This window comes from Bombina bombina, chromosome 9, assembly GCF_027579735.1.
Source record: "Bombina bombina isolate aBomBom1 chromosome 9, aBomBom1.pri, whole genome shotgun sequence".
In the NCBI taxonomy this organism is placed as follows: Eukaryota; Metazoa; Chordata; class Amphibia; order Anura; family Bombinatoridae; genus Bombina; species Bombina bombina.
Window position 1 is genome coordinate 78319652 of NC_069507.1, and position 26826 is coordinate 78346477.

General features: G+C 38.9%; 1 protein-coding gene across 1 annotated transcript in view; it reads right to left on the bottom strand.

Moving 5' to 3' along the window:
* Positions 1–26826, bottom strand: part of PCDH15 (protocadherin related 15) — a 1588775-nt gene that overhangs the window by 1083002 nt on the left and 478947 nt on the right. The gene's annotated exons all lie outside the window — the stretch shown is intronic.

A 26826-nucleotide genomic window follows, 5' to 3' on the forward strand; every position in this document is an offset into this window, starting at 1 on the left:
TAAACAAATGCTGCGTTAGGCTCCAAAAAAGGAGCGTAGAGCATTTTTACCGCAAATGCAACTCTCGATACCAGAGTTGCTTACGGACGCGGCCGGCCTCAAAAACGTGCTTGTGCACGATTCTCCCATAGGAAACAATGGGGCTGTTTGAGCTGAAAAAAAACCTAACACCTGCAAAAAAGCAGCGTTCAGCTCCTAACGCAGCCCCATTGTTTCCTATGGGGAAACACTTCCTACGTCTGCACCTAACACTCTAACATGTACCCCGAGTCTAAACACCCCTAACCTTACACTTATTAACCCCTAATCTGCCGCCCCCGCTATCGCTGACACCTGCATATTTTTTTTAACCCCTAATCTGCCGCTCCGTAAACCGCCGCAACCTACGTTATCCCTATGTACCCCTAATCTGCTGCCCCTAACATCGCCGACCCCTATATTATATTTATTAACCCCTAATCTGCCCCCCTCAACGTCGCCGACACCTGCCTACACTTATTAACTCCTAATCTGCCGAGCGGACCTGAGCGCTACTATAATAAAGTTATTAACCCCTAATCCGCCTCACTAACCCTATCATAAATAGTATTAACCCCTAATCTGCCCTCCCTAACATCGCCGACACCTACCTTCAATTATTAACCCCTAATCTGCCGAGCTGACCTCACCGCTACTATAATAAATGTATTAACCCCTAAAGCTAAGTCTAACCCTAACACTAACACCCCCCTAAATTAAATATAATTTTAATCTAACGAAATAAATTAACTCTTATTAAATAACTTATTCCTATTTAAAGCTAAATACTTACCTGTAAAATAAATCCTAATATAGCTACAATATAAATTATAATTATATTATAGCTATTTTAGGATTAATATTTATTTTACAGGCAACTTTGTAATTATTTTAACCAGGTACAATAGCTATTAAATAGTTAAGAACTATTTAATAGTTACCTAGTTAAAATAATAACAAATTTACCTGTAAAATAAATCCTAACCTAAGATATAATTAAACCTAACACTACCCTATCAATAAATTAATTAAATAAACTACCTACAATTACCTACAATTAACCTAACACTACACTATCAATAAATTAATTAAACACAATTGCTACAAATAAATACAATTAAATAAACTAGCTAAAGTACAAAAAATAAAAAAGAACTAAGTTACAAAAAATAATAAAATATTTACAAACATAAGAAAAATATTACAACAATTTTAAACTAATTACACCTACTCTAAGCCCCCTAATAAAATAACAAAGCCCCCCAAAATAAAAAATTCCCTACCCTATTCTAAATTAAAAAAGTTCAAAGCTCTTTTACCTTACCAGCCCTGAACAGGGCCCTTTGCGGGGCATGCCCCAAGGAATTCAGCTCTTTTGCCTGTAAAAAAAACCATACCATACCCCCCCAACATTACAACCCACCACCCACATACCCCTAATCTAACCCAAACCCCCCTTAAATAAACCTAACACTAAGCCCCTGAAGATCTTCCTACCTTGTCTTCACCATACCAGGTTCACCGATCCGTCCTGGCTCCAACATCTTCATCCAACCCAAGCGGGGATTGGCGATCCATCATCCGGTGCTGAAGAGGTCCAGAAGAGGCTCCAAAGTCTTCCTCCTATCCGGCAAGAAGAGGACATCCGGACCGGCAAACATCTTCTCCGGCATCTTCAAGCTTCTTCCATCCGGTGCGGAGTGGGTCCATCTTGAAGCAGGCGACGCGGATCCATCTTCTTCTTCCGTTGTCTCCCGACGAATGACGGTTCCTTTAAGGGACGTCATCCAAGATGGCGTCCCTCGAATTCCGATTGGCTGATAGGATTCTATCAGCCAATCGGAATTAAGGTAGGAATTTTCTGATTGGCTGATGGAATCAGCCAATCAGAATCAAGTTCAATCCGATTGGCTGATCCAATCAGCCAATCAGATTGAGCTCGCATTCTATTGGCTGATCGGAACAGCCAATAGAATGCGAGCTCAATCTGATTGGCTGATTGGATCAGCCAATCGGATTGAACTTGATTCTGATTGGCTGATTCCATCAGCCAATCAGAAAATTCCTAACTTAATTCCGATTGGCTGATAGAATCCTATCAGCCAATCGGAATTCGAGGGACGCCATCTTAAATGACGTCCCTTAAAGGAACCGTCATTCGTCGGGAGACAACGGAAGAAGAGGATGGATCCGCGTCGCCTGCTTCAAGATGGACCCGCTCCGCACCGGATGGAAGAAGATTGAAGATGCCGCTTGGAGAAGATGTTTGCCGGTCCGGATGTCCTCTTCTTGCCGGATAGGAGGAAGACTTTGGAGCCTCTTCTGGACCTCTTCAGCACCGGATGATGGATCGCCAACCCCCGCTTGGGTTGGATGAAGATGTTGGAGCCAGGACGGATCGGTGAACCTGGTATGGTGAAGACAAGGTAGGAAGATCTTCAGGGGCTTAGTGTTAGGTTTATTTAAGGGGGGTTTGGGTTAGATTAGGGGTATGTGGGTGGTGGGTTGTAATGTTGGGGGGGGGTATGGTATGTTTTTTTTTACAGGCAAAAGAGCTGAATTCCTTGGGGCATGCCCCGCAAAGGGCCCTGTTCAGGGCTGGTAAGGTAAAAGAGCTTGTAACTTTTTTAATTTAGAATAGGGTAGGGAATTTTTTATTTTGGGGGGCTTTGTTATTTTATTAGGGGGCTTAGAGTAGGTGTAATTAGTTTAAAATTGTTGTAATATTTTTCTTATGTTTGTAAATATTTTATTATTTTTTGTAACTTAGTTCTTTTTTATTTTTTGTACTTTAGCTAGTTTATTTAATTGTATTTATTTGTAGCAATTGTGTTTAATTAATTTATTGATAGTGTAGTGTTAGGTTAATTGTAGGTAATTGTAGGTAGTTTATTTAATTAATTTATTGATAGGGTAGTGTTAGGTTTAATTATATCTTAGGTTAGGATTTATTTTACAGGTAAATTTGTTATTATTTTAACTAGGTAACTATTAAATAGTTCTTAACTATTTAATAGCTATTGTACCTAGTTAAAATAAATACCAAGTTGCCTGTAAAATAAATATTAATCCTAAAATAGCTATAATATAATTATAATTTATATTGTAGCTATATTAGGATTTATTTTACAGGTAAGTATTTAGCTTTAAATAGGAATCATTTATTTAATAAGAGTTAATTTATTTCGTTAGATTAAAATTATATTTAAGTTAGGGGGGTGTTAGTGTTAGGGTTAGACTTAGCTTTAGGGGTTAATCAATTTATTAGAATAGCGGTGAGCTCCGGTCGTCAGATTAGGGGTTAATAATTGAAGTTAGGTGTTGGCGATGTTAGGGAGGGCAGATTAGGGGTTAATACTATTTATGATAGGGTTAGTGAGGCGGGTTAGGGGTTAATAACTTTATTATAGTAGCGCTCAGGTCCGCTCGGCAGATTAGGGGTTAATAAGTGTAGGCAGGTGTCGGCGACGTTGAGGGGGGCAGATTAGGGGTTAATAAATATAATATAGGGGTCGGCGGTGTTAGGGGTAGCAGATTAGGGGTACATAGGGATAACGTAGGTGGCGGCGCTTTGCGGTCGGAAGATTAGGGGTTAATTATTTTAAGTAGCTGGCGGCGACGTTGTGGGGGGCAGGTTAGGGGTTAATAAATGTAATACAGGGGTCGGCGGGGTTAGGGGCAGCAGATTAGGGGTACATAAGTATAACGTAGGTGGCGGTCGGCAGATTAGGGGTTAAAAATTTTAATCGAGTGGCGGCGATGTGGGGGGGAGCTCGGTTTAGGGGTACATAGGTAGTTTATGGGTGTTAGTGTACTTTAGGGTACAGTAGTTAAGAGCTTTATGAACCGGCGTTAGCCAGAAAGCTCTTAACTCCTGCTATTTTCAGGCGGCTGGAATTTTGTCGTTAGAGCTCTAACGCTCACTTCAGAAACGACTCTAAATACCGGCGTTAGAAAGATCCCATTGAAAAGATAGGATACGCAATTGACGTAAGGGGATCTGCGGTATGGAAAAGTCGCGGCTGAAAAGTGAGCGTTAGACCCTTTAATCACTGACTCCAAATACCGGCGGTAGCCTAAAACCAGCGTTAGGAGCCTCTAACGCTGGTTTTGACGGCTACCGCCGAACTCCAAATCTAGGCCTATGTGTTTAACTCTTTTGCAAGAGGCTAACACACTTCTGTGCAAGCAATAGTGCAATGTTAAAATGCTCTAGCAAACTGTCACATTTTATGTCCCTTTAAATAGGGTTTTCTTTAGAATATTTTGCATTAAAAGTTTAACATGATTTGTTTTTGTTATACATAATAGAAATTGTATGGCCATTTGAGTCAAGTGAATATTGATTTTTGGTGTAGCTTCCATTACAACAAATATTGCAATTGGTGTGTGTATTTGTGTATCTCCATTAAAGGGAAAATGTCATTTTACATCTAATATTTATTTTTAGTTGTCCTAAATAATAATAAAAAAAGTCCTCATTTTTTTCCACTTCTTTTTTTTTTGGGGGGGGTAGGGGGGCGCTTCAGGTTTTTGTGCCTACAGGCACCTGAGATGTAAATCCAGCCCTGGACAAAGTATAACAAACAAACATGCGGTCTGTGACCCATGGTGGTTCTGGTATAACTAGGTTTTCTTAAGTATTACTATTCTTAGCAGTTTAATCCATGTGATTGGTTTGTCCTCCTACTTCAAATTTGTCAAAAACACAAGTGGCTGTCTCAAAACAGTCCGGACACAAGATAGATAGATAGGATAGATAGATATACATAGATTGATAGTTAGATAGAATCGATAGAAGATAAATAGATAGATTTGTTAGATATATAATTACCCTGACAAAGTATAATAATTAAACATGCGGTCTGGAACCCATGGTAACTAGGTTGTGTTAAGTAGTACTATTCTTAGCACTTTCATCCCTGTAACTCCTCCTATCGGGGGAGGTCTATATGGCCTGCATGATTACCCTGACAAAGTATAACAACAAGACACGTGGTCTGGGGCCCATGGTAACTAGGTTGTGTTAAGTAGTACTTTTCTTAGCACTTTAATCCCTGTTACTCCCCCTATCGGGGGAGGTCTATATGGCCTGCATGATTACCTTACCAAAATATAACAATAAGACATGCGGTCTGGGAACCAGTGTTAACTAGGTTGTGTTAACTTGTACTATTCTTAGCACTTTAATCCCTGTTATTCCCCCTATCGGGTGAGGTCTATATGGCCTGCATGATTACCCTTACAAAATATAATAATAAAACATATGCTCTGAGACCCATGGTAAGGTTGTGTTAAGTAGTACTGTTCTTAGCATTTTAATACCTGTTACTCACCCTATTGGGGGAGGTCTATATGGCCTGCATGATTACCCTTACAAAATATAATAATAAGCCATATGCTCTGGGACCCATGGTAAGGTTGTGTTAAGTAGTACTGTTCTTAGCATTTTAATACCTGTTACTCACCCTATCGGGGGAGATCTATATGGCCTGCATGATTACCCTTACAAAATATAATAATAAGACATATGCTCTAGGACCCATGGTAAGGTTGTGTTAAGTAGTACTGTTCTTAGCATTTTAATACCTGTTACTCACCCTATTGGGGGAGGTCTATATGGCCTGCATGATTACCCTTACAAAATATAATAACAAGACATATGCTCTGGACCCATGGTAAGGTGGTGTTAAGTAGTACTGTTCTTAGCATTTTAATACCTGTTACTCACCCTATCGGGGGAGGTCTATATGGCCTGCATGATTACCCTTACAAAATATAATAATAAGACATATGCTCTGGGACCCATGGTAAGGTTGTGTTAAGTAGTACTGTTCTTAGCATTTTAATACCTGTTACTCACCCTATCGGGGAGGACTATATGGCCTGCATGATTACCCTTACAAAATATAATAATAAGACATATGCTCTGGGACCCATGGTAAGGTTGTGTTAAGTAGTACTGTTCTTAGCCTTTTAATACCTGTTACTCACCCTATCGGGGGAGGTCTATATGGCCTGCATGATTACCCTTACAAAATATAATAATAAGTCATATGCTCTGGGACCCATGGTAAGGTTGTGTTAAGTAGTAATGTTCTTAGCATTTTAATACCTGTTACTCACCCTATCGGGGAGGTCTATATGGCCTGCATGATTACCCTTACAAAATATAATAATAAGACATATGCTCTGGGACCCATGGTAAGGTTGTGTTAAGTACTACTGTTCTTAGCATTTTAATACCTGTTACTCACCCTATCGGGGGAGGTCTATATGGCCTGCATGATTACCCTTACAAAATATAATAATAAAACATATGCTCTGGGACCCATGGTAAGGTGATGTTAAGTAGTACTGTTCTTAGCATTTTAATACCTGTTACTCACCCTATCGGGGGAGGTCTATATGGCCTGCATGATTACCCATACAAAATATAATAATAAGACATATGCTCTGGGACCCATGGTAAGGTTGTGTTAAGTAGTACTGTTCTTAGCATTTTAATACCTGTTACTCACCCTATCGGGGAGGACTATATGGCCTGCATGATTACCCTTACAAAATATAATAATAAGACATATGCTCTGGGACCCATGGTAAGGTTGTGTTAAGTAGTACTGTTCTTAGCATTTTAATACCTGTTACTCACCCTATCGGGGAGGTCTATATGGCCTGCATGATTACCCTTACAAAATATAATAATAAGACATATGCTCTGGGACCCATGGTAAGGTTGTGTTAAGTAGTACTGTTCTTAGCCTTTTAATACCTGTTACTCACCCTATCGGGGGAGGTCTATATGGCCTGCATGATTACCCTTACAAAATATAATAATAAGTCATATGCTCTGGGACCCATGGTAAGGTTGTGTTAAGTAGTAATGTTCTTAGCATTTTAATACCTGTTACTCACCCTATCGGGGAGGTCTATATGGCCTGCATGATTACCCTTACAAAATATAATAATAAGACATATGCTCTGGGACCCATGGTAAGGTTGTGTTAAGTAGTACTGTTTTTAGCATTTTAATACCTGTTACTCACAAGACATGCGTTCTGGGACCCATGGTAACTAGGTTGTGTTAAGTAGTACTGTTCTTATTAGTTTAATACTTGTTACTACCCCTAATGGTGGAAGGTCTATATGGCCTGCATGATTAGCCGCACCAAACAAAACAACAAGACATGCGGTCTTGGACTAAGACCCATGGCTAACTCGGTTGTGTAAAGTAGTACTATTCTTAGCACTTTCATCCCTGTTACTTCCAGACCTCTCGGGGGAGGTCTACATGGCCATCATGATTAGCCTAACAAAGTACAACAATAAAACCTGGGCTCTTGAAAGCATGTTAAGTAGCTTTATTTTGGTAGTACTGTTCTTATTAGTTTAATACCTGTTACAACACCTAATGGTGGGAGGTCTATATGGCCTGCATGATTAGCAGCACCAAACAAAACAACAAGACATGCGGTCTTGGACTAAGACCCATGGCTAACTTGGTTGTGTAAAGTAGTACTATTCTTAGCACTTTCATCCCTGTTACTTCCAGACCTCTCGGGGGAGGTCTACATGGCCATCATGATTACCCTCACCAAAATATAACAACAAGACGTGCAGTCAGGGAACCATGGTAAGGTTACTTCCTTTTGCACAATCAAGTATACCAGTTGCAGACAGAGGTTCTGACCCTGCATTATGGCTGCACCTCTCCCTAAAAGAGGCATCCATTACAGAGTCTGTGGGCATGTATGCAAAGAGCTGGCCTGCCTAAAAGGAGCAGCAAAGCAGTACAGGTCGTTCTCCTTCAGCAGTTTTATACGATGGCCCACGACCCTCAACAGCAACAACAGCATGAAACACCACATATGCCATCCTTTTGAACAATAGAGTACAGGTATGGCATTGATTTTAGGAACACAGAGATAATTTTTAGGAACCGTGAAATTGAACAAAAAACCATGCTTGGACACCCAGTACAGTAAAGGTCGTTCTCCTTCGGCCTTTTTATAAGAGGGTCCAGGACCCTCAACAGAAACAACAGCAGGAAAGAGGACATATGGCATCCTTTTGAACAATAGAGTACAGGTACGGCATTGATTTTAGAAACCCGGAGATAATTTTTAGGAACCGGGAAATTGAACAAAAAAAATGATTGGACACCCAGTACACTTCTTTCTCCTTCGGCCTTTTTATAAGTGGGTCCAGGACCCTCAACAGAAACAACAGCAGGAAAGAGGACATATGGCATCCTTTTGAACAATAGAGTACAGGTACGACATTGATTTAAGAAACCCGGAGATCATTTTTAGGAACCGGGAAATTGAAGAAAAAAAAATGACTGGACACCCAGTACACTTCTTTCTCCTTCAGCCTTTTTATAAGAGGGTCCAGGACCCTCAACAGAAACAACAGCAGGAAAGAGGACATATGGCATCCTTTTGAACAATAGAGTACAGGTATGGCATTGATTTTAGAAACCCGGAGATAATTTTTAGGAACCGGGATATTGAACAAAAAAAATGATTGGACACCCAGTACACTTCGTTCTCCTTCAGCCTTTTTATAAGAGGGTCCAGCACCCTCAACAGAAACAACAGCAGGAAAGAGGACATATGGCATCCTTTTGAACAATAGAGTACAGGTACGGCATTGATTTTAGAAACCCGGAGATAATTTTAAGGAACCAGGAAATTGAACAAAAAAAATGAATGGACACCCAGTACACTTCGTTCTTCTTCAGCCTTTTTATAAGAGGGTCCAGGACCCTCAACGGAAACAACAGCAGGAAAGAGAACATATGGCATCCTTTTGAACAATAGAGTACAGGTACAGCATTGATTTTAGAAACCCGGAGATAATTTTTAGGAACCGGGAAATTGAACAAAAAAAATTATTGGACACCCAGTACACTTCGTTCTCCTTCAGCCTTTTTATAAGAGGGTCCAGGACCCTCAACAGAAACAACAGCAGGAAAGAGGACATGTGGCATCCTTTTGAACAATAGAGTACAGGTACGGCATTGATTTTAGAAACCTGGAGATAATTTTTAGGAACCGGGAAATTAAACAAAAAAAATGATTGGACACCCAGTACAGGTCGTTCTCCTTCAGCCTTTTTATAAGAGGGTCCAGGACCCTCAACAGAAACAACAGCAGGAAAGAGGACATATGGCATCCTTTTGAACAATAGAGTACAGGTACGACATTGATTTTAGAAACCCTGAGATAATTTTTAGGAACCGGGAAATTGAACAAAAAAAATGATTGGACACCCAGTACAATTCGTTCTCCTTCAGCCTTTTTATAAGAGGGTCCAGGACCCTCAACAGAAACAACAGCAGGAAAGAGGACATATGGCATCCTTTTGAACAATAGAGTACAGGTACGGCATTGATTTTAGAAACACGGAGATCATTTTTAGGAACCGGGAAATTGAAGGAAAAAAAATGACTGGACACCCAGTACACTTCTTTCTCCTTCAGCCTTTTTATAAGAGGGTCCAGGACCCTCAACAGAAACAACAGCAGGAAAGAGGACATATGGCATCCTTTTGAACAATAGAGTACAGGTATGGCATTGATTTTAGAAACCCGGAGATAATTTTTAGGAACCGGGATATTGAACAAAAAAAATGATTGGACACCCAGTACACTTCGTTCTCCTTCAGCCTTTTTATAAGAGGGTCCAGCACCCTCAACAGAAACAACAGCAGGAAAGAGGACATATGGCATCCTTTTGAACAATAGAGTACAGGTACGGCATTGATTTTAGAAACCTGGAGATAATTTTAAGGAACCAGGAAATTGAACAAAAAAAATGAATGGACACCCAGTACACTTCGTTCTTCTTCAGCCTTTTTATAAGAGGGTCCAGGACCCTCAACAGAAACAACAGCAGGAAAGAGGACATATGGCATCCTTTTGAACAATAGAGTACAGGTACAGCATTGATTTTAGAAACCCGGAGATAATTTTTAGGAACCGGGAAATTGAACAAAAAAAATTATTGGACACCCAGTACACTTCGTTCTCCTTCAGCCTTTTTATAAGAGGGTCCAGGACCCTCAACAGAAACAACAGCAGGAAAGAGGACATGTGGCATCCTTTTGAACAATAGAGTACAGGTACGGCATTGATTTTAGAAACCTGGAGATAATTTTTAGGAACCGGGAAATTAAACAAAAAAAATGATTGGACACCCAGTACAGGTCGTTCTCCTTCAGCCTTTTTATAAGAGGGTCCAGGACCCTCAACAGAAACAACAGCAGGAAAGAGGACATATGGCATCCTTTTGAACAATAGAGTACAGGTACGACATTGATTTTAGAAACCCGGAGATAATTTTTAGGAACCGGGAAATTGAACAAAAAAAATGATTGGACACCCAGTACAATTCGTTCTCCTTCAGCCTTTTTATAAGAGGGTCCAGGACCCTCAACAGAAACAACAGCAGGAAAGAGGACATATGGCATCCTTTTGAACAATAGAGTACAGGTACGGCATTGATTTTAGAAACACGGAGTAGAGGAGGTAGCAGCAGGACTGCCTGCCTGCAAGTCATGGCGGTGTCACCAACTCTTCTGCAGAGCCACGCATTCCATACTTGTCAGACGTCAGCAGGTTTACCCAATGCGCAGTGTAGGTGATATACCTGCCCTGACCATGCTTTGCAGACCAGCTATCTGTGGTCATATGGACCCTTGCCCCAACACTGTGTGCCAGGCATGCCATTAATTCCTTTCGCACAACAGAGTACAGGTTTGCGATTGCCTTTTGTGAAAATAAATTTCTGCCAGGTACCTTCCACTGCGGTGTCCCAATAGATACAAATTTTTTAAAAGCATCAGACTCCACCAGCTTGTATGGTAAAAGCTGGCGGGCTAAGAGTTCAGACAAGCCAGCTGTCAGACGCCGGGCAAGGGGGTGACTTTGAGAAATTGGCTTCTTACGCTCAAACATGTCCTTGACAGACACCTGACTGTGGGCAGATGACCAGGAACTGCTACGTAAGAGAGACTCAGTGGAGGATGGTTGAGAGGGGGCAAGGAGGAAAGCAGTGGTTGACGTGGCTGAATATGCTGGAGCAGGAGGAGGAGGGCGGCTTTGAGTTTGTGTGCTGCTTCTACTCATGTGTTCTTCCCATCGGCGTTTGTGATGTGAGACCATGTGCCTTTGCAAAGCAGTTGTACCTAGGTGGGTGTTGGACTTCCCACGACTCAGTTTCTTTTGGCACAGGTTGCAAATGGCATCGCTGTTGTCAGAGGCAGACACACAAAAAAAATGCCACACTGCTGAGCTCTGCGATGACGGCATTCTGGTGGTGGCAACAGCATGCGTTGATGGGCGTCAGCGTGCTGTCTGGCTGACCCCGGGTGCCGATGCATGCTGTCTGACTGTGCCACTAGCTCCTTGCGACGACCTCCCCCTGCTTCCAACTCGTCTCCTCCTCTCTGTCTCCCCATCTGAACTTTCCCCCTCTTCTTCCTCTCTTCTAGCAGGCACCCACGTGACATCCACCGACACATCATCATCAACCGCTTCACTTGTATCTGACACATCAAGAAAGGAAGCATCAGCGGGTACATCATCATCATTACACCGTACCTCCATGTCTGTAATGCTGCCTGACTGAGACATATCACTGTTATCTACATCCTCTGTCAATGATGGTTGCGCATCACTCATTTCTTCAAACTGATGTGTCAATAACTCCTGTGACAGATAAAGTGAAGCGGCTGTGGTGCTAGTGTTGGTGGTGGCGACAGGCGGGCGAGTGGCACTGGTCACTTGAGAGGTGCCCAAAGCACAGCTGGTTGTAGATGGTGCGTCAAGGAGGACTAGGAGCGGAAGCTGTAGAAGATTGGGTGTCCTTTGTTAGCCATTCAACTAGGTCCTCCTCAGAACTTTTCGCGTCCCCCCTGGCACCCGGCGTCTGAACAATGTGCATATTTGTAGGGTCTAAAGGAATCACAGCACCACAACCACGACGGAACCTGCGGGGTGGCCTGCCTCTGCCTGTCATTTTTTTTTAAATGTACACTTACAATACTATTAAACAAATTATGAGTGGTGGCACTGGGCAAGTGGGCACAGTATACGCTGTGAGCCTGACAACAAAAAAAAAGACTGATGTTTCAAAGTCAAAAATGTTTATTTTTTAAATATTAAAAGTACTGTGACAACAAATATGATTGGTGGCACTAGTTGGCAAGTGGGCCTGTCTGGCACACATGCTGGGAGGAAGGCAACTGCAATTAGATTACACTAGCTGAGTCATGCTTCTTAGTCCAAAATTTTTTTTAAAAAAAATTGACAATACTGTTAGAACAAATATGATTGGTGGCACTAGTTGGAAACGGCAAGTGGGCCTGGCACACATGCTGGCAGGCAGGCAACTGCAATTCAATGGCACTAGGAGACTGATGATTCACAGTCCAAAAAGTTATGATTTTAAATATTTTCAATACTGTTAAAACAAATATGATTGGTGGCAGTAGTTGGCTAGTGGGCCTGGCACACACGCTGGCAGGCAGGAGGAAACTGCGATTCAATGGCACTAGCAGACTGATGATTCACAGTCTAAGAATTTTTTATTTTAAATATTTACAATACTGTTACAACTAATATGATTGGTGTAACTAGTTGGCAAGTGGGCCTGGCACACACGCTGGCAGGCAGGCAATTGCAATTCAATGGCACTAGGAGATTGAAGATTCACAGTCAAAAAAGTTATGATTTAAAATATTTTCAATACTGTTACAACAAATATGATTGGTGGCAGTAGTTGGCTAGTGGGCCTGGCACACACGCTGGCAGGCAGGAGGAAACTGCAATTCAATGGCACTAGCGACTGATGATTCACAGTCTAAGAATTTTTTATTTTAAATATTTACAATACTGTTACAACAAATATGATTGGTGTAACTAGTTGGCAAGTGAGCCTGGCACACACGCTGGCAGGTAGGCAACTGCAATTCAATGGCACTAGGAGACTGAAGATTCACAGTCAAAAAAGTTATGATTTAAAATATTTTCAATACTGTTACAACAAATCTGATTGGTGGCCTAGTTGGCTAGTGGGCCTGGCACACACGCTGGCAGGCAGGAAACTGCAATTCAATGGCACTACTAGACTGATGATTCACAATCTAAGAATTTTTTATTTTAAATATTTACAATACTGTTAGAACAAATATGATTGGTGTAACTAGTTGGCAAGTGGCCTGGCACACACGCTGGCAGGCAGGCAACTGCAATTCAATGGCACTAGCAGACTGATGATTCACAGGCAAACAATTATTTATTTTAAATATTTACTATACTGTTATAACAAATACGATTGATGGGAATAGTTGGCATCAAGTGGACCTGGCACACACGCTGGAAGGCAGGCAAGTGCAATTAGATTACACTAGCAGACTGATCTTTTAGAGTCAAAAAATTATTATTTTTAATATTTAAACTACTGTTATAACAAATATGATTGGTGGCACTAGTTGGCAAGTGGGCCTGGCACACACGCTGGCAGGCAGGCAACTGAAATTCAATTGCACTAGCAGGCTGATGATTCACAGTCAAAAAAGATTTTATTTTAAATATTTACACTACTGTAATAACAAATATGATTCGTGGCACTAGTTGGAAAGTGGGCCTGGCACACACGCTGGCAGACAGGCAACTGCAATTAAATAACAATAGCAGACTGATGTAACAGTTTGTTTTTAAAAAAGTTACAAAAATGTTACAACAGATAGGAGTAATGGCACTCAGGATAGAACTAGGCACAGTATGTGCTGGCAGCCTGACACACAGGCTGGCACTAGTGGTGGCAGGCTGGCCTGTAAACTAAAATTAAATAACACTAGAAGCCTGATGTAAAAGTTTTTTTTTACAAAATTTAATATAATATTACACCAGATAGGAGTCGTGGACTGGCACTGAGGATGGAAGTAGGCACAGTATATGCTGGCAGCCTGACACACAGGCTGGCACTAATGGCAGCCTGGCTGGCCTGGCAACTAAAATTAAATAACACTAGAAGAGGACTGATGTAAAAAAAAAAATGTTTTAAATTTATACTAATGTTGTTACACAAGATATAAGTGGTGGAAAAAAACTATTAATCTGTGTCACACTATATTATGTGGGCCAGAAACACACAGGCCTGATGGAAAAATAAATTAGATTACACTAACAAAATGATTTAAATTTTTTTTTTAACTTTAAAATAATGTAAAGCAGTTTGAGTCGTGGCTGCTAGGGCAGCAATTAACCACAGTATGCTGAGAAAGCCAGAAACACACAGGCCTGATAGAAAATGAAATTAGATTACACTAGCAAAATTATTTAAACGTTTTTTTAAAAAAAAATTGAAATAATGTTAAGCAGATATGAGTCGTGGCTGCTAGGTAGGGCAGCAATTAACCACAGTATGCTTGCTGTGTAAGTCAGACACACACAGGCCTGATAGAAAATGAAAGTAGATTACACTAGCAAAATGATTTAAAAGTTTTTATTTTAAATTTAAAATAATGTTAAGCAGATATGAGTGGTGGCTGGCTGCTAGGTAGGGCAGCAATTAACCACAGTATGCTCTGTAAGTCAGAAACACACAGGCCACACACAGGCCTGATAGAAAATGAAATTAGATTACACTAGCAAAATGATTTAAAAGGTTTTTTTTTAACTTTAAAATAATGTTAAGCAGATATGAGTGGTGGCTGGCTGCTGATAGGACAGCAATTAACCACAGTATGCTGAGTAAGCCAGAAACACACAGGCCTGATAGAAAATGAAATTAGATTACACTAGCAAAATGATTTAAACATTTTGTTTGAAAAATTTAAAATAATGTTAAGCAGATATGAGTCGTGGCTGGTAGGTAGGGCAGCAATTGACCACAGTATGCTGTGTAAGTCAGAAACACACAGCCCTGATAGAAAATGAAATTAGTTTACACTAGCAAAATAATTTAAAAGTTTTTATTTTAAATTTAAAATAATGTTAAGCAGATATGAGTGGTGGCACTGGCTGGCTGCTACGTAGGGAAGCAATTAACCACAGTATGCTCTGTAAGTCAGAAACACACAGGCCTGATAGAAAATAAAATTAGATTACACTAGCAAAATGATTTAAATGTTTTTTTTTTAATTTAAAAAAAGGTTAAGCACATATGAGTCGTGGCTGCTAGCCTAGGTAGGCCAGCAATTAACCACAGTATGCTCTGTAAGTCAGAAACACACAGGCCCAATAGAAAATAAAATTAGATTACACTAGCAAAATGATTTAAAGGTTTTATTTTTAATTTAAAAAAGGTTAAGCACATATGAGTCGTGGCTGCTAGCCTAGGTTGGGCAGCAATTAACCACAGTATGCTCTGTAAGTCAGAAACACACAGGCCTGATAGAAAATAAAATTAGATTACACTAGCAAAATGATTTAAAGGTTTTTTTTTTTTTATTTAAAAAAGGTTAAGCACATATGAGTCGTGGCTGCTAGCCTAGGTAGGGCAGCAATTAACCACAGTATGCTCTGTAAGTCAGAAACACACAGGACTGATAGAAAATAAAATTAGATTACACTAGAAAAATGATTTAAAGGTTTTTTTTTTTATTTAAAAAAATGTTAAGCACATATGAGTCGTGGCTGCTAGCCTAGGTAGGGCAGCAATTAACCACAGTATGCTCTGTAAGTCAGAAACACACAGGCCTGATAGAAAATAAAATTAGATTACACTAGCAAAATGATTTAAAGTTTTTTTTTTTTAATTTAAAAAAGGTTAAGCACATATGAGTCGTGGCTGCTAGCCTAGGTAGGGCAGCAATTAACCACAGTATGCTCTGTAAGTCAGAAACACACAGGACTGATAGAAAATAAAATTAGATTACACTAGCAAAATGATTTAAAGGTTTTTTTTTTAATTTAAAAAAATGTTAAGCACATATGAGTCATGGCTGCTAGCCTAGGTAGGGCAGCAATTAACCACAGTATGCTTTGTAAGTCAGAAACACAGGCCTGATAGAAAATAAAATTAGATTACACTAGCAAAATGATTTAAAGGTTATTTTTTTTTTTATTTAAAAAAAGGTTAAGCACATATGAGTCATGGCTGCTAGCCTAGGTAGGGCAGCAATTAACCACAGTATGCTCTGTAAGTCAGAAACACACAGGCCTCATAGAAAATGAAATTAGATTACACTAGCAAGATGATTTAAAAGTTTTTTTAAAAAAATTAAAATAATGTTAAGCAGATATGAGTGGTGGCTGGCACAGAGCAATGAACCACAGTATATGCTGTGTGAGCCTGAGAGGCAGAGGCCTGATAGAAAATGAAAATAAATTATACTAGCAAAATAATTTCAAATTTTTGTTGGTTAAATTTAAACTAATGTTAAGCAGATATCAGTGGTGGCACTAATCACAGTATATGCTGTGAGCCTCACACACAGGCTAAAAGCCAGGCAAATGCAAATAAAAATACAAAGAAAAAAAAAAATGACTGAAGTTATAGCCCTAAAAAGGGCTTTTTGGGGTGCTGTCCTTGCAGCAGAGATGAGATGAGTCCTTCAGGACTGTAGTGGACACTAAATACACTAGCCTAGCTATCTATTTCCCTATTAGGTCAGCAGCAGCAACACTAAAAGCTCCTCTCACTAAGAAAGCAAGATCGTAATGAGTCTAAAATGGCTGCTGCCAAGGAGCTGGGAGGGTCTGTGAGGGAGTGTCTGCTGCTGATTGGCTCAAATGTGTCAGAAGGCTGTGACATACAGGGTCAAACTTTCCTCAATGATGACACATAGGGGGCGGATCGAACATCGCATATGTTCGCCCGCAGCGACGAACGCGAACAAGCTATGTTCGCAGGGAACCGTTCTCGGGCGAACAGTTCGGGACATCACTAACAGTCAAGTCCAAAAAAAAATTTGATGATACAGATAGGGCATGTAATTTTAAACAACTTTCCAATTTACATTTTTTTATTTTGCGTTGTTCTCTTGGCATTCTTAGTTGAAAGCTAAACCTAGGAGGTTTATATGCTAATTTCTTAGACCTTGAAGGCCGCCTCTGCATTTGACAGTTTCTCACCACTAGAGGGAGTTAGTTCATGAGTTTCATATAGATAACATTGAGTTCATGCACATGAATTTACTGAGGAGAGAGCACTGATTGGCTAAAATGCAAATCTGTCAAAAGGTACTGAAATAAGGGGGCAATCTGCATAGGCTTAGATACAAGACTATCTAAGGTATTTATTATTATAACTGTGTTGGTTATGCAAAACTGGGGAATGGGTAATTAAGGGATTATCTATCTTTTAAAACAACAACAATTCTGGTGTTGACTGTCCCTTTAACAAATACTTTTAAGGGATAGTAAACAGTGCTCCTTTGGTAAAAACAAATATGTTAAATCAAAGTAAATATAAAAAGAAAAAGAGTGTGTAGAAAACAACAAATTATCATGTCAGTTCTGTGCATGAGCAAATCTGACTACCTGATATCTACTCTATTCACTAGCCTAGAGGTTTTATGACATCATGCTAAGATAAACCTTCCTGCAAATGTCACCTCCTCCATGTAGGGCTGTGACAGGAAGCATGCATGTGTAAAAATAAATACAAGGTACAAACCATTTAAATAGCTGAAAAATACACATTGCAATGATTTCTCTTAAAGGGATACTACACCCAAATTGTTTATTTCCTGTTTCGGATAGAGCATGCAATTTTAAGCAACGTTCTAATGTAATCCTATTATCACTTTTTCTTCATTCTCTTGCTATCTTTATTTGAAAACCAGGGATGTAAGCTTAGGAGCTGGCCTATTTTTGGTTCAGCCCCTGGATAGCGCTTGCTGATTGGTGTCTAAATTTAGCCACCAATTAGCAAGCTCTACCCAGGGTGCTGAACAAATAATGGGCCAGCTCCTAAACCTACATTCCTGCTTTTTCAAATCAAGATACCAAGAGAACAAAGAAAAATTGATAATATGAGTAAGTTAGAAAGTTACTTAAAATTGCATGCTCTATCCAAATCAGGAAAGACGTCATTTTGGTATAGGGGCCTATGTGTCAAAGGTCTTGCGGACCTGATCCGACAGTGTGGATCAGGTCCGACAGACATCGCTGAATGCGTAGAGCAATACGCTCTCCGTATTCAGCATTGCACCAGCAGCTAACAAGAGCTGCTGGTGCAACGCCACCCCCTGCAGACTCGCGGCCAATGAGCTGCCAGCAGGGAGGTGTCAATCAACCCGATCGTACTTGATCGAGTTGAATTGTGGCGATTCCTGCCTGCTCAGAGCAAGCGGACAGGGTTATGGAGCAGGGGTCTTTAGACCGCTGCTTCCTAACTGCTGTTTCTAGCGAGTCTGAAGACTCGCCAGAAACATGGACCCACATACAGAGCTTGATAAATGGGCCTCTTAGTATCCCTTTAAGTATTAGCAACTGCTTAGTGCTGTTTTATTACAGCAATGAAACAGTCTGTTAAGAACATTTTCCTTTTATACTTTTATGTTTCTTAAAAATAATCCATGTTTTTTTTTTTTTTTCATTTTTATTTTAGAATTTTTAAACAAAATTTATTGTCCTATTGGTAATATAAAACAAATTTATTTTCATTGACCTAACAACAAAAAAATGGTATAATAATTGTAGTTTATGTCACAAGCACTTGTAGAATGGTATAAGCAACCTACATTTTTAGAAGGTGTCACAACTAGAGCACCATGTCGATCAAAGGAAAAGTAATTCCCATTAATGTAGCGCATCTTGACTGACAAAGGAAGTTCTCCCCTCAACTAACTCTGTTAATGAAATGTGACAGTGTCCCTTTGTGAGGAGAGGAGCTGTTATAAGCCAATTGTTTGTGGTAAGTGGAACTAGAAACTTGTCAATTTCCACAATATAAAAGGAGGAAAAAAAAATGATGTCCTTATTTTTCTAATATAAATGCAACAGCAAGGTGTTTTTTTGACAATGGACCTATATGATTTTCACTTATTTATGTTGATTTTGTTGTTATCTAATTTTTGAATAATCTGATTTTTTTTTTTAATTTATATCATTTTAGAGATACATTTTATAGAACTTTAATCTCTTCACTAGCTAAATTCTCTTTATTAATATTACAGAAATATGCATTTTGTTTTTGGACAAATAAAAAAAGACATGTGTTTCTATATTTGATGCACCCATTCAAAAACAATCAATGACTGTCCCTTTAAGCAAACAAAGTGAAAGCATGTGGGAAAAAATATAGTTGATGTTTTAATGTAGCTAAAATCCTTACTCTGAATTTTCTGCAGTTGGGAAAGGCTTCAAAAAAGTTCAAATTTACACTACTTAGGTGGGAAAGGCTTTGAAAGTTAAAATTTACATTGTTCAACAATGTTTTAGCAATGTCTGTGTTAGTTGATTGATTCCAGATTCTTGGCCAGTCCTGATGCCATTAAAAAAAAAAGTTGTGTGCTGTTGCTGGCTTGTAGCGGTAGCACTAGCTAATACTTTAACATTATTTAAGTTGCAGTCCAGCTGCCCTAAAAGATGTTTCCCACAAGAACTATCAAACTAATGGATCTTTGTTCTCAAAGGAATTCCAAATGAATAGTTTGTCCAACATGAATTTGTATAAACTACTTCAGTGTTCTCTAGATCAGGGTTGTTCAAACCAGGGGTTGGGACCCATTACTGGGTCACAACTTGTGTGTGTGTTGTAGGAGAGTGTGTGTGTGATATATGAGAGTGTGTGTGTGTGGAGGTGTTTGTGCTGTATGTTACTTTATATGTGTTATATGAGTGTGTGGTGTGTGTGTTGTATGAAAATGTGTGTGGTGAGGATGGTTGTTGAATAAGAGTGTATGTGTGTGTTGTATGAGAGTGTGTGTGGTCTGTGTGGTCTGTGTTCTATGAGAGTGTGTGTGGTGTGTGTGTTGTATGAAAGTGTGTGTGGTGAGGATGGTTGTTGAATAAGAGTGTATGTGTGTGGTGTGTGTGTGTTGTATGAGAGTGTGTGTGGTCTGTGTTGTATGAGAGTGTGTGTGGTGTGTGTTCTTACCTTTTACAACACTTTCAAATTTAACTACAATCAGGAATAAAGTATGTACACATTTTAGTTACTTTGACAAAAATTGCAGCTATCTTGTTGTATATTACTTCAAACATTTTCAGACTAAGGGGCCGATTTATCAAGGCCCAAATGGCCCTGAATGCTCCTGTTTCCGTACGAGCCTTAACTTGTCCGCCACCTCTGAGTCGGCAGACAGCAATCAACCTGATAGGATATGATCGGGTTTATTAACACCCCATGCTAGAGAGGTCGATTGGCCGCAAATCTGCAGGGGGCAGCATTGCACAAGCATTTCACAAGGAATGCTTGTGCAATGATAAATTCCGACAGAGTATGCTGTTGGCATTTATTGATGTGCGTCGGACAGGATTCGCTACAGTGGATTAATAAATCGTCCCCAATGCAAAAATAGGGTTGCAAAGGTATGTGGTATCATGCACTGTGTCTTGGGAAAAAAAATGTTTGAAGAACGCTGTTCTAGATCACTAATTCTGAATTTCATTCCTTAGGGCACACTAACAAGCCAGATGTTCTGGATATCTGAACTAAAGCAAAGTTGAAATAATCAGCTGATCAGATTCAGTAGCCATGGTTATTACCCTGCTCTCACCTAAAGGTAATCCAGAAAAAAAGAAACAAAAGAAAAATAATGATACAACTTTGTCAGGTTTTAAATAGCAAGAAATGATCACAAGATATGATGCTTCACAAGGGTTATAGAGTTTTATGAATTGGTCAATGTTAAGGTGAATAATTCCAAAAGACCCCCAATCAAACCCTCATTGTGTCTGTGAGGTTTCTAATCTTGTTCTATCCAGTGAGATTGCTTTTCTACAAAAAAACAGACCTGCAGGCTCGCCAGAAACAGAAGTTATGAAGCAGCGGTCTAAAGACTGTTACTCCATAACCCTGTACGCCTGCTCTGAGCAGGCGGACAGACATCACCAGAATTCAACCCGATCGAGTACGATCGGGTTGATTGACACACACAGAGATACTTATATACACATACATAAAATATATGAGAAATTGCTCCTTTAGGTATATTATAAAATAGCTGGGGTTTTTTTTACATCACAACCCATTAAAATGGGCGAGCTTTCAGATATTTTATCACTTTCTATATACACAAATTCTTCCTTATCTTATTTCTGTCTGCATACCAAAGCCCAAATCTTAGAGAGAACAATTAACGGTATAATTTCTTCTGCTGGTTATGTTTATATAGCCTTTCTATAGATTTTCTCTGCTTAGCACATTGTTGGTGTATTGTACCATTGACTTAGCGTATCCTTGGCATAGTGCACCGTTGGCTTATTGTACCAGTGGCGCAGCCTTGACTCAAGCAATATCCATAATGAGTTTTACTGCACTCCACCATAGAACTCTATTACGTGAGGGATCTAGTGCACATGCACTATTTAAGATGCAGATGTTAGCTCACTCTAGACAATCTCTTGAGCAATAAAAATAGAAGAGCTACTTATTGTGCTCAAGCGATGTTAACTCACAATAGTGTTAATATTTTTGCGCTTCACTTGTAATCTACACCATAGCCTGTAATGTCCATGCTTCAATTTTTCTTTTCTTAGTGTTTTTTGGATTTGATAAATTTCTCTTTCTGTCACAGAATGAGATAATCTACTACTTATGTAGGAAACAAACAACAGCTTTGCTCTACAAAGTTATTGGGCTGTTATATATTTGTAATTTTGTCTGCATTGCTGAATTATATAAAATGTAAATTGGCGGCAGTAAAGCCTGAGTGTGGTTTTTCATCAGATTTTCCCCTTTATAGTTCCCAGGGCAATGTGTTCAGCGCTTTGGATCTATGAGACATATTTCATATTGCTGCAAATCAACCTCAAGCTTGAAGATGTAAATCATTAGCCGCTTTCTCACTTCTATTCTGAACACATTTATTCATTAATATATGCAGAGCTGAAAGCACTTTGTTGCACCTATAAGTAAACTGCAAAAAAAGGGTTTGCCAACGGGACCATATTTTATGTGAATTTTTATCAGTTATGTGTTATTTTGAGAGATATTTTTGCTTAACACGGCTAGTTGTTATGATACAATTTGGCTTCTTTCTCATATTTTCATCATTATCAAGCAAGCAATTAAAAGAGTGTGATTAAATAAATGAAAACACTTTCCTTTCCAAGAAAACAGTAGGCAGTTTTCATCCTTTTTTTTTTTTTACTATTTTACCTACTTTTTAAAAAAGAATATTAAAATAGATTTTATACATGCATCATCATAGTACAATAATAAAACACTGTTTTGCAAAAGACCTGCATACCAATTGCCCCTTTACTTCTGTGTGTTTAACCCCCTCCAAGGAATTAAACACATGGTAGAACTACCATTTGGGACCTGCAAGAGGAAGCTCACGCTGATCCAATCAGCAGTGCTAGTTCCACAACTCAGATGTGGGTTTCACTAATACAAATATGTCTTATAAAAGAGCCCAAACAATGTATTTAAAGCTGGGTGAAATATTAGACTAGTAGAAGTATCTTTAAACTGGCGGTTGAGATGGTTTCAAATGGATTTATAAAGTTTAAAGGAAGGTCAATTTTCATGTGAAAGTGCCCAGTTTTTTTAAAAAAATATTAAAAAACAGGGCACTTTCATTTATGAAAATTGACATTTCAGACGTTTTTTTTTAATCCTTTGGCTGCTAAGCCATTTCCCACCTGGGTGCTAATATTTTCTTTTTCTTTTTTTATTTTTGATTTTTTTTTTAACTTTTTTATATTTTTTTACAGACTCTCAATACTTACACTGTTGGAAAGGTTAGGCGATTACCTTTCCAACAGTGGGTCTTGGGGGTCTGTAGCTGCTTAGATGCCTGAGATACGGGCTTCTAAGCAGCATGCCCCCTGCTCCTATACTTAACATTGTTAAGTATAAATAAAGTTGCGTGGTGACGTCATCACGTAATTGCGCATGATGTCACCGCACATCACGTGAAGCCCCGGCGATGCCTGTCACTCTACAGGCACGATCGCCAGGGTAGCAGCATTAAGGAGCCCCCAGATCTCCCTCAAGGTGGGAGAGTGCTCATGACGGCTCTGAGCCGTCATCAGCACCAGAGTGAGAAACTCTGTGACGGCTCAGAGCCGTCATTAGCACTCAAAGGGTTAAAATATACTTACCTTTTCTTCTTGAAGCCACTCCAGTGCTTCACTAGCCCATTGCAAGCCTCTTCATATGTCAGCAATAATGATTCCGGCATCCTCCAATCACGGCTTCCCCCCCCGGGGTAATCATTGCCTGAGGCAACGGCGTGATTGGAGGAAGCTGGTTTCGTCATTACTGGGTAAGTAAACCAGGAAGAAGCAGGCGGGGCATCATTTCAGAATGGCGATCCAGTGTTTCAGAAGAACAAGTAAGTATTTTTAAAATACGTTGCTATGTCAATTTTCATGAATGAAAGTGCCCTTGTTTTTAATAGTTTTTTTAAAAACCGGGCACTTTCACATGAAAATTGACCTTCACTTTAAATATGGTTGTAGCTGGCTGTAGGCCAAATTTACAGCCAATAAAAAAAAGGTAACACAAGTTTGCTAACAAGTGTTAATAAGCCAATCAAAGGTCGCTTAAAGGGATAGGAAAGGAAAAAATAAAATTCACATGCTTCAGATAGAGCAGGTTATTTTAAGACACTTTTGAATTCACTTCTATTTTCAAATATGCTTTGCTCTCTTGGTATCCCTTGTTGAAAAATAATACACACATATCCTACACTAGTGGGAGCTAGCTGCTGATTGGTGCCTGCAAACATTTGTCTCTTTTGATTGGCTGACTAGATTTCTTCAGCTAGCTGCTAGTAATGCAGTGCTGTTCCTTCAGCAAATAATAACAAGAGAATGAAGCAAAATTGATAATATAAGTAAAGAGGAAAGTTGTTTAAAATTGTATGTTCTATCCAAATCATGTAAGAAAATTTTGAGGTTTCCTGTCCCTTTAATTTTTCAGATGTCGACTTGTGTGGTTATTCCAACTTTAATCCAAGTTCAAGAATTTTTGGTTGATTTCCGACTATTTATTAGACACGTGCAAAAGAGAAATATTGGTTCATATGAATCTTTCGGAACAATATTCAGAAAAAAAATAATTCAGAATATTTGTCTGCTGCACTATTCAGTTTTCATTTAGTATAAAACAAAATAAATACTGAATATTGTAGGATATTTACATTTATTTTTTGTTAAATGAATATAAAAGTTCACCTGTAGCCTTATATTTCTCTCTAGCATGCAGCAGAGCTGAACTAATCCTGACCCTTCTTTATAGAGCCACAAGTCGCGCTAATAGGAGGCTTAGCATGGTGGATCTTTTTCTAAACGACCTTCTCCTTTAACGCAGGCCCTGGGATCTGCTGCGCTAAGGCTCCTATTAGCACGGCCTGGGGCTCTATGAAAAAGGGTTGGGATTAGAGTGGCTCTCCAGCACGTTAGAGGTATTTAACCCTTTACAGCTAATGTACAGGAAACAAATGCAAACTGTACTTTCATCAGTATTTCTTCATTTTCATTAAATAAGTGCATTTGTTTGGATAATCGTTTCATGAAAACAAAATGAATATCCGTGTTTTCATTACATATTGACATTAGTAACAAAACAAATGCACGAACCAACTGTTTATTCAACTTTTTTGAAAAGCCAGCAACAAAAATTGAAGCTTTGAAAATAGACTCAATAAAGAAAAAGATAAAAACAGATACAAGTATTTTGTAAAATAAAATATTGTTTGTGTTTTGTATTTTAAAGTACATTGTTCTTTTCTTAAAGGGATACTAAACCCATTTATTTTTTCTTTCATGATTCAGATAGCGCATTCAATTTTATGAAACTTTTCTAATTTACTCCTATTATCAATTTTTCTTTATTCTCTTGCTATCTTTATTTAAAAAGCAGGAATTTAAAACTTAGTAGCCAGCCCATTTTAGGTTCAGCACCATGGATAGCGCTTGCTTATTGGTGACTACATTCAGCCAACCAATAAGCAAGGGTAACACAGGTTCTTAACTAAAAATGGGCTTTCTCCTATGCTTTACATTCCTGCTTTTTAAATAAAGATAGCAAGAGAACAAAGAAAAAATATAATAGGAGTAAATTAGAAAGTTGCTTAAAATTGCCTGCTCTATCTGAATCAATCAAGACAAGTTTTGGATTTAGTGTCTCTTTAACAATGAAAAAAGGTTTTGCTAATTTTGTTTATGAATAAACACACTCAAAACCACTTTCAGCTACATTCTCAGACACAGCAAAATGTTTTGTTTAATTGTGTACTACTGTTCACTTTCAATTTTGCCATGCAAAGTAAAACTAAAAAATATGTTATAAAAATGAAAACATTAAAGGGATATTAAACCCTTTTTTTCATGATTCGGATAGAGCATGCAATTTTAAGCAACTTTCTAACTTACTTCTACTATCAATTTTTCTTTTTTCTCTTGGTATCTTTATTTGAAAAAGCAATAATGTATGCTTAGGAGCCAGCCCATATTTGGTTCAGCACCCTGGTTAGAGCTAGCTGATTTGTGGCTACATTGGCTACACCAATCATCAAGTGCTACCTAGGTTCTAAACCAAAAATGAGCCAGATCCAAAGCCTGTCCCCTCAACCTCGCTAAATGCAGACAGCATATGCTGTAGGCATTTAACATTGCACAAGCACTTCTAGTGAAATGGGTCACTATAATAGGATGGAGGCTTAAAGAGGCGGATCCCAGGGTCTACATTAAAGAAAAAAGTCCTTTAGCCCAAGCCCTAAGCTCGGCCATGCTATGCCTCTTATTAGCACGGCTGCTCTATGAAAAAGGGTCAGGATTAATGTGGCTTTCAAGCCCGCAAGAGGTAAGTATAAAGCTACACCTGTAGCAAAGGTACATTTAAATTCGGTCAACAAAAATGAATGTAAATATTCCTCAAATATTCAGTATTAGTTTCATTACTGAATAGTGCAGCAGACTAATTAACTTTCGTACAGACTGAATTTTTCACTGCTGCCCATGCCTATAAGTTTGATTTTAAAAGCTCTTAAAAAAGACAGTATTATCAGTCGAAACGCGGTGAGCGTAATTAAACAACTTGTATATGTATATTACGTTGTATTCCTCATTTTAATAAAGAAGCTGGACAACTGATCATTATCTTGTGAGCATTTGTATTAAATATATTCCTCTACAGAGTTTTGAAGATACATTTATCCTTGGCAACGTTAGACCTCTATCAAGTTACCCTCTGCATCCTTTGTGAACCAACGCCTTCATCCGTACACACACATTTCGGAATCAGTTAGGGAGAAACTGCGGGAAGAATGTGGTTCTTTAATTTATATTTACCATATTGTTAGGCACTGTACTCAAAAGAGTTTGTGTCTTATTTTGTTTTTCTATAAGTATAAAGTTTTTTTCCTCCTGCACATTAATACATATTTCATATGAGTCCCTTTTTTAAGTGAGGGTTAAAGGGACACTGAACCCAAATTTATTCTTTCATGATTCAGATAGAGCATGCAAATTTAAGCAACTTTCTAATTTACTCCTATTATCAATTTTTCTTTTTTTTATTTGAAAAAGAAGGCATCTAAGCTATGTTTTGGTTCAGAACCACGGAAAGCACTTGTTTATTGGTGGGTGAATTTATCCACCAATCAGCAAGAACAACACAGTGTGTTCACCAAAAATGGGCCGGCATCTAAACTTACATTCTTGCATTTCAA